General features: G+C 34.4%; 1 long non-coding RNA gene across 1 annotated transcript; it reads left to right on the forward strand.

Annotated features, from left to right (window-relative positions):
- The first annotated feature begins 658 nt into the window (after positions 1–658).
- Positions 659–6,472, forward strand: LOC128042981 (uncharacterized). Its single transcript, XR_008198675.1, has 4 exons — positions 659–1,109; positions 1,504–1,847; positions 5,290–5,376; positions 6,276–6,472. It is a non-coding gene; the product is annotated as an uncharacterized LOC128042981 (long non-coding RNA).
- Positions 6,473–8,312: the final 1,840 nt, after the last annotated feature.

Below are 8,312 nucleotides of genomic sequence, written 5' to 3' on the forward strand. Positions count from 1 at the left end.
CGGAGGTCATGGACAGTCACGATTTAAAACATGCTTTAATAGTGTTATTATGATTTCTGATATTATAATTAAACAGTTTGTGTTGTAAGCACTATTTGAAAACTATGGTACGAAATTTTGTGTTTTACGCTTGTAAGGGTCATTGGGATTGCATCTTCTTTTGAAATATCAAGATTTTATAACTGAGAGTTTTTACACAACTTAAATACTGTTATATTTTTCAATTTGTTAAATTAATATTTTCCTATGATCACTTCAGTGATCAATGTGACCTCCGTGATTTGGCCTAAACTTCTAGGCCGAGTTTTGGGGCGTTACAATATATGTATGTTTAATTTCAAGTACTATTTGGGGTTCATGAAGAAAAAAAAAGTAATAACTTGAGCCGTATGGTTAATGAAGTCAATTTCTCAAGCCCTCTCTGTTTCTTTCCTTTTTTTTCAATGTCAGCAAGGTATCGGATAAGGGCTTTTTTTATTGATGAGAATCATACTTTGAGTTTTTCCCAAGGCATTTCACGATCCATGGTTTTCAACGCAAAAACATAGACATCATCTATAAAACAAACAGCTTTTAAGTTAACTGTACAAATAACATCAAATCCAAGTTGGGGAACATTTGATTTCTTCAAGAATTGGATTCAGCTGTTTGAATTGAATTGTATGGTTTTGGTAGTAATATAAAAGACATACAAAAAGAGAAACATAAAAACAGATAAACTATTATAGCTTCTAGTGATCAGATTTTGGTTTACATAGAAAACTATACAGACAACTTGGGAAGCTGAAGAGGATGGTCAACAGCTGGGTTGAGAAGGTGTTTTCGAGGTCCACGATAGCTTCCATGATTCATCCGCTGCCTCATCTGATGTGATTGTGCAGCATGAGCAAGTGAAGCATCAGCAGTTGCAGTGGCTGAACCGATCCTTGGGGAGGAGGCAAAAATCAAGAGGAAAAGAAGAAGGGATGTAAACAAGGTCTTCAATTGCACCATTATTTGTTGGTTTCAGCTCTAAATTCCTGATGTATCATGAAGTGAAGATGTTTTTATAAAGCAAAAACTCAAAGCCAAGCAAAGTAGTTTACTTTGCTTTGGATTGAAGTCACGAGGTAAATAATGTCAACTTTCCACTTCCACCTAAATATGGTTGAGGTTGGATTTTTGGGGTGGTGGTGGGGAGTGTCCTTATGATTTTAAAACAAAACTTAATAAAGCTTATGAATTTTGCCATTAATTCATTAAAGAAGAAAAAAGAGTATCAGATAAAAGGAAAGTGGTTTTGAGAAATGATGATTGGTATTTGGTAAGGCCAACGCATTGACAAATGCGTAAATGCGTGCCTGCTGCTCCGTCTTTTTTTTTTTTTCAACCTCCAACACTATTAGCAATGAAAGCCATCACGTGGATCTGCCTTAATTAATTTCATAAATTTTAATATTAATACTTTATAATTTTTGTTTTATAAAAAAATCATATCTATCCTATTTATTTGTTTATATATAGGCGGTTCCATCTTGAACACTTGGAGGGTTCGTCAACCGTTTTCCTTGGACCATCTCCATTGCTTGATGACCACCACCATTAACTTCAATCATTAATCTCTCCCACATATCAGTATCTTCACCAGCCCACACTTTCAAACGACCCCAGTTCATTGAACATCAATAACGACGGCCGATGCAGTATTCCGGGGGTTGTCGATTGTCATTGTGTGTTCTGGGCAAAAGAAGAAAAAGAGGAGCAAAGCCATGTTTCATTTCCAGGGAAGGAGCCTTCATTAACAGACTCCGATCTTTAACCTTTGAGGTCCACCTTCTACGGGTTGAACAAGCACAGTCCCTTGTTGGGTAAATATTCCTCTCTAAATGCATGTAATATTCGTGACATTTTTAAAGCATGGATTAAGCATTTCTGTTACAGATTATTACTTCTGTTTTCTTGCTGTCCATCATTATTATTTTTTTGGTAAAAAAAATAGAAGTAATTACATAAAAAATTATTTAAATTCGTATAAAGGCATCACTATTATAAATCAAAATCCCTTACATTAGAGTGGGGTTCCTCAAACAACATCAAAATGGAAATATCTCTATTCACATACTCGGCCATTCGATAACTTAAAAGAATGGAAAATTTTAAAGTCATTCCAAAATACTTTTAGATCACCGGTTAATAAAATGTAATTTTAGACCACAATCTAATTAGACCACAATTCAGACGATTTTTTAATTAGTAATGAAATGAACCGGTTAACAAAATGTAATTTTAGATATTAATCTGAATAAAAAAATTAAATACCAAAATAAATATATATATTTTAAGGGGATAAATGATGTTTCTATTAGAAATAAAAATCCAAGTCAAACCGTGGTTAATGTTGACTTGACTAAAAATAAAGTATTTTCATTTTGAATTCTCAAATGTGGAAAACTTGGCTTTGGTTACTGATGCACAAAACAACTCTAATATGTGGCACTTCCTTGGATTACCAAAAATTGATTCTCTTGATTTATGTGAGGGCTGTATTTATAAGAAGCAAAGTAGAAGTCTATTTTTGGGAAAGTCCGAAGAGCTTCTACTTGTCTTGAATTAATTCATGATGACTTATGTGTCCAATGAACATTGAATCACTGTTTTTATTTCTTACTTATTGTTAATGATTCTAGTAGCATGAGATGGGTATATATATATTGATTAGATGACCAAAGTTCACAAGTTACAAAAGGTAAACGTATAATTACTCTTGCCATAAAAGGTTTTTATCTCTTCGTTTTGTCCAAATTGGTGTGTCATTGTTCTTATCTGTCTATAGTATACTCTGTATTTGTTCTCTTAGGATGTAGAAGCCGTCCAATAATGGTTTGAGTGTCTAATGTATTGAAAAAATGCTTTTTATCCGATGATACAACCAATCAATTTGTCTTTCGTTTTAAAAATACACGAATGAGGAAATGCCTACTTGGAGGGAATTTACTAGTGCTACTCATAACATTAATAATTTCCTCGCAATTCCATTTTCTTGTTAAAATCTTCTTTCATATGATGATCTAGTTTTTCTATTCGAATTTCTTATATGGAGCACCCATGCTAGTGTTACGAGGTTAAAACTTTAGTCTAGCAAACTGTGTGACTTTAAGCGATCCCTTCGTTTTAAATCCACCTAAGCCAATCTAACTCTCAGAAAATGAGAATTCATAAAGGAAATTCTCTAAGGCATCGAAAAAAAGCTGAAGCAAACTCAAAAGCGAAGGAGCAACAAAAGAACTGAAAAGCGACACAAAGCAATGCACACCAAGTGTTTGAATAAATGCTCTCAAAGTATATTTAATAACTCTGAGTGGGATGGGATAAGATGATTACAAATGAGGGGGAAGACCTCTATTTATAGTTGAGATCCCCCAGATCCAACCGCACAATTTAAATTACATCAATGGTCAAGATTAAAGCCTATCTACAAAATAAGAGTCCTAAAGAATATAAACTCTATACAATCTTATCCTTTAGAATTTACAATATTCACCATGGTAACTTTAGTTTTACTAGAGTGTTCCTAGGCCACTAAAGCTAAAAGTAGATGGGCTTCTCCATCTGTTCCACGAATTGAGGAAGTTCAAGTGGGTCAAATGAGTCTCATTTAATTAGTCGGCCTCCATGGGATATCTGTGTGTATTCTTCATGGGCTTTGATCTACGACGCGTGACATCCTCCCCCACCCATTCTCACAACTCCATCGTCATGTCCTCGAAATAACACTAACTTGACTAATCTTGGAACTGCCTCAATGCCTCGATTGATTCCCAACTAGTCTCTTTCTTGAGTAATCTCTTCTCTCGGAACCTTTGCCTCGGCTTATGTCTTTTTCATCGTCTAACTTAAACTATTTCTCTTTTTTGTACATCTCAATTATAAGAGGCCATCGCTCTTACTTGCCCCCATTGCGACTCATCTCGATCGGGATCCCCTTAATCCTCACAAATAGGCTTCGACACACCCACATTGAACACTGGGTTAACATTGAGTATTGTCGCTAACTTTGGTTTGTAAGCCACTGGCTTACCCGCTTTAGAACTCTAAAAGGGTCCCTGTGCCTTTTTCCAGCTAATGGTAAGTCATAATGTAAAACATTAAGAAAGTGTTTAAGATGTACCTCGCTTGTCACATTGCTCTATTCAACTGCCTAGCTTACATCAACCCTTTTACCACGAAGTTTGATGCACAAATCATGACTCTCATAAATGGTAACTCCACTGATAAGTCAAAAGGCATGATATTGCTTTTCTATACCTCTAGCATTTCTAGGAGGATCTTCGTAGCACTCTAACTACTGAGTCACTATTCCCACTGTAATGGCCCAAATTTGAGGTTATCGGAACAGTGGTTTACAATTTCACAAAATGATTTCGTGAAAATTGATTTCGTGAAAATTTACAATTTTTCTTATATTTTTATAGTTTACAATTTCACAAAATGATTTCGTGAAAATTTCGTTCGAAAATTTCGACGTTTGAGCACTCAATTTAGTCAAAAGGACTAAATTGTAAAAAGTGCAAAAGTTGAGTTCTACATGTTAGAGGTGTCAAATTGTTATGAAACTTTAAATTGGAGGTCCTTATATGGTAATTAGACCATTGGTAACTTGGTAGACAAAAATGGACATGAGATAAGTGAAATAGAAAATTTTTAAGTTAGGGGCAATTTGGTAATCTAGTAATTAAAATGAATTAAAAGGGAAAAAGATGGCAAACTATGCTCATCTTCTTCATATGAACGAAATCAGCAAGGGGGGAAGCCATAGTTAGGGTTTTCAAGCTTCCAAGCTCCATAGTAAGTGATCCCAAGCCCCGTTTTTAATGTTCTTTACGTTTTTGAGATCCCGGTAGCTTAATTTAGCTTATTCTAGCAATAATTTAACCTAGGGTTTATATTTGGAAAAATACCCATAGGTGAAAAGTGTTTATTTTGATGTTTTATGATAGAATATGAAGCTAGAAATTATGTTAAACAACTTTTGCTAAGCGATTTTAAGTGAAAACGAGTAAAACGACATAATCGGTAAAAATACCTAATGTTCATAAGTACATGTTAGAGTGGGAATTTGATGTTACCATAGAAGAGAAAATGTTCAGAATGTTATAAAACATAAGAATAAGAGATGAATTTTAATTTCCGAGCCTTGGGGCAAAAATGTAATTATGTAAAGTTTAGGGCAAAATTGTAATTTTGAAAAGTTAGAGTCGAGGGCTGTTTTGATGAATGTGATTATTAAATAAGTTAAATTTACTATTTTAGATCAAGAAGTACTAAACTCGAGGTTAGACAAAGGGAAGAATAAAGTTGAAGACTAAGTTGGTGAATTTGGCTATAATTGGTACCGAGGTAAGTTTACGGTAAATAAATGCAATATTTCAATATTTATTATTAATGCTGTTAATTTCCAGCAATTATGAATTTATTTTATGAATTTATTTGATGATGATCCAAGCATGAAATGATAGAGAATTAAAATTTAAAAGTCCCGTTGATACATAAGGATGGTACTGGATACGAATGTCATGACATTTGGGTAAAGAGATCCCATGTAAGACCATGTCTGGGACATGGCATTGGCATCCTTAAGATCATGAGAGGTCCCATGTAAGACCATGTCTGGGACATGGCGTTGGCACCGAGATGAGAGGTCCCATGTAAGACCATGTCTGGGACATGGCGTTGGCACCGAGATGAGAGGTCCCATGTAAGACCATGTCTGGGACATGGCGTTGGCACTGAGATGAGAGGTCCCATGTAAGACCATGTCTGGGACATGGCATTGGCACCGAGATGAGAGGTCCCCTATAAGACCATGTCTGGGACATGGCATGGGCACCAACATGAGAACATCCCATGTAAGACCATGTCTGGGACATGGCTTTGGCATGTTATTATCAGAAGAGACCCGAGTATCCTTATTATTCCAATGTAGCTCAACGGGTTTGTAAACGAATCATGTTCATGAAAGTTCAGTTTAAAGCATAAATGGCAAGCTCAGGTAAGTTGTAAGACTTACGAACTTATTATACTATCAATTGATGTTCAACGATGCAGCAAGGGTTGAGTAAGTTATGCACACAAATATTCTAAGTAAACAAGCAAGAGAACTAGTATGAGATTAACTAAAGAGTAAACTAGAGATATAGACATTTAAGTTTAATTATTTGAGTTAAGTATTGTTATTTATTTGCTAGTAAACTTACTAAGCTTTATGCTTACTTCTTTTATTTCTCTTCCTTGTATAGTATTGCAAGCTACTTCAAGGATCCTAAAGAAGTCGGAGATCGTCCACACTATCAACCACAACTGCTCGGTATTTTATGTCGAAACACGTTTGAGTTATGGCATGTATAGGGATTTAGTTATTCTAAATGTTTGTATTTATGATCTTTCTAAAGAATGATGTGTAAGTATTTGATGATGAATGGTTGCTAAAATGGTTAATTATGGAAGTGTTTGTTGTTATAAAAGTTTAGGTGATAAACTATGAATGGAAATCATAAAAGGGTAAAATTTTGCAAAGAAACAGAATTCAGACAGCACTGTGACATGACTTTGAAAAATCACCTAGGATGGTATAAAATTAATTAGAGGATGAATGATATATGGAATTAAAGCTTGTTGAGTCTATTTTCATGGAAAAATAACAGTGTAGAAAATGAAATTTATATTTTAAGATATGTGAATTTTAGTAAGATAGGGTCAGAACTGTTTTGGAGTCCCTGTTCTGAGTTTAGAAAATAATTAAAATTTTAAAAAATGGTTATGAGTTGAAATTTACATGCTTAGATTCCTTAATGAGTCTATTTTCTGTAGGAACAAGTGGGAATAGCATATAAAAATCCTATAATGAGAAAAGTTATTTTTAGTAACAAGAGGTCAGAATAGTCGAATGGTGAAACAGGGGAGATTTTAACTAATAAACTGTACTAATTTGCTGAACCAAAAATTCTAAAAATTTTATGGTAGGAATATATATGAGTCTAGTTTCAAGGAAAATTTACGGAGTTAAATTTTGAGTTCGGTAGCTCAAGTTATAATTAATTTAGTGACTGCTGCGCAATTGGACAGCTTTGCTGTAAATAGTGAAAATAATTTGCAAAAGTAAATTTTTATGCTCCGAATTAGTAAGATAAGTTAAGTAATGCCTCGTGCTCGACTCCGGCAACGGGTCTCGGGTAAGGGGTGTTACACCCACCACATGGAACATCCTTGGCTAGTTGGATTGTCGAGATTACTTTAGTTTCATCCCTTATGTCTCAACTCACCGACACAACGCATTATTGTTGTCGAGTATTTGAAATTCATATACCATTGACAAAACGAACCAAAAGGGCATTAATCTTGTTAAGAAAATTCAAGCCAAGCATGAAGTCATAATCAAAATGAATTACCTCAAAGTCTTCCTTTCCTTTCCACTCACCAATTTGTAGCTTAATTGGTAACACCCCAAAAATTTTGAGAAATTAATTGTGAGAATTTGCAGTAATTAAGTCTCTATATCTGTGGTTGTGTGCTCTGCTTTTGTGATTAGGGTTTTGAGTTCGAGTCACGTCATTAACTGTTTTGTTTTTTTTTAAACAACTCTTACCCACGTGTTATATAATTAACTTCAATTTAATGTAAACATGTGACAAGAATGAACCTTTTGGTTCACTGGTTAAGCATCTATTTGTATTCTGTCTGGTTCCAAGTTTGAATCCTAGGGTATGCGATAAGGAACATTCTTTTTACTAAGTGCTAATATCTGACTAGAAGTTATTAAGAATTAAAAATTCCGTCATCTTCCATTCGTTTTTTTTTTGTTTTGTTGCTGTCTTTTATTTATTTGTTTTTCCTACTTCCCTTTCTTTTTCGTTTCGATTCTTAAATTTTCTTCTTCATTTTGATCACGATCATAAGTAAGTATGGGTCTAGACGAAGTTATACACCGTTAATTACATTGATCGAAAGGTTAGTAAGTTTCACTGTCAATTCGTTAAATTTTGGGGTTTATGTTTTGAATTAGGCATCTCGAGCGTATTGTGTAATCCGTGATAATTAGTCGCTTAGTTTCCTCGTAGGCAGAGGTGTCGGAAGTAGCAAACCTCAACTCAATAAATTAAGCGACTTTTTTTGACTTTCCAGTAAGTTTGATTTCATTGAAGGTTTCATGTCAAAACCTTCGAGATAAAGTATTATGTGTAAAATGTGCGTTATTGTCAACAAAGTTGGTTGATTGAATTATTGGATGGTCGTTTTAGGCTTCGGAGACTCTCCTCATTGTTGTTGCTTTGAAATCT

This window comes from Gossypium raimondii, chromosome 8 (genome assembly GCF_025698545.1).
Source record: "Gossypium raimondii isolate GPD5lz chromosome 8, ASM2569854v1, whole genome shotgun sequence".
NCBI lineage: Eukaryota > Viridiplantae > Streptophyta > Magnoliopsida > Malvales > Malvaceae > Gossypium > Gossypium raimondii.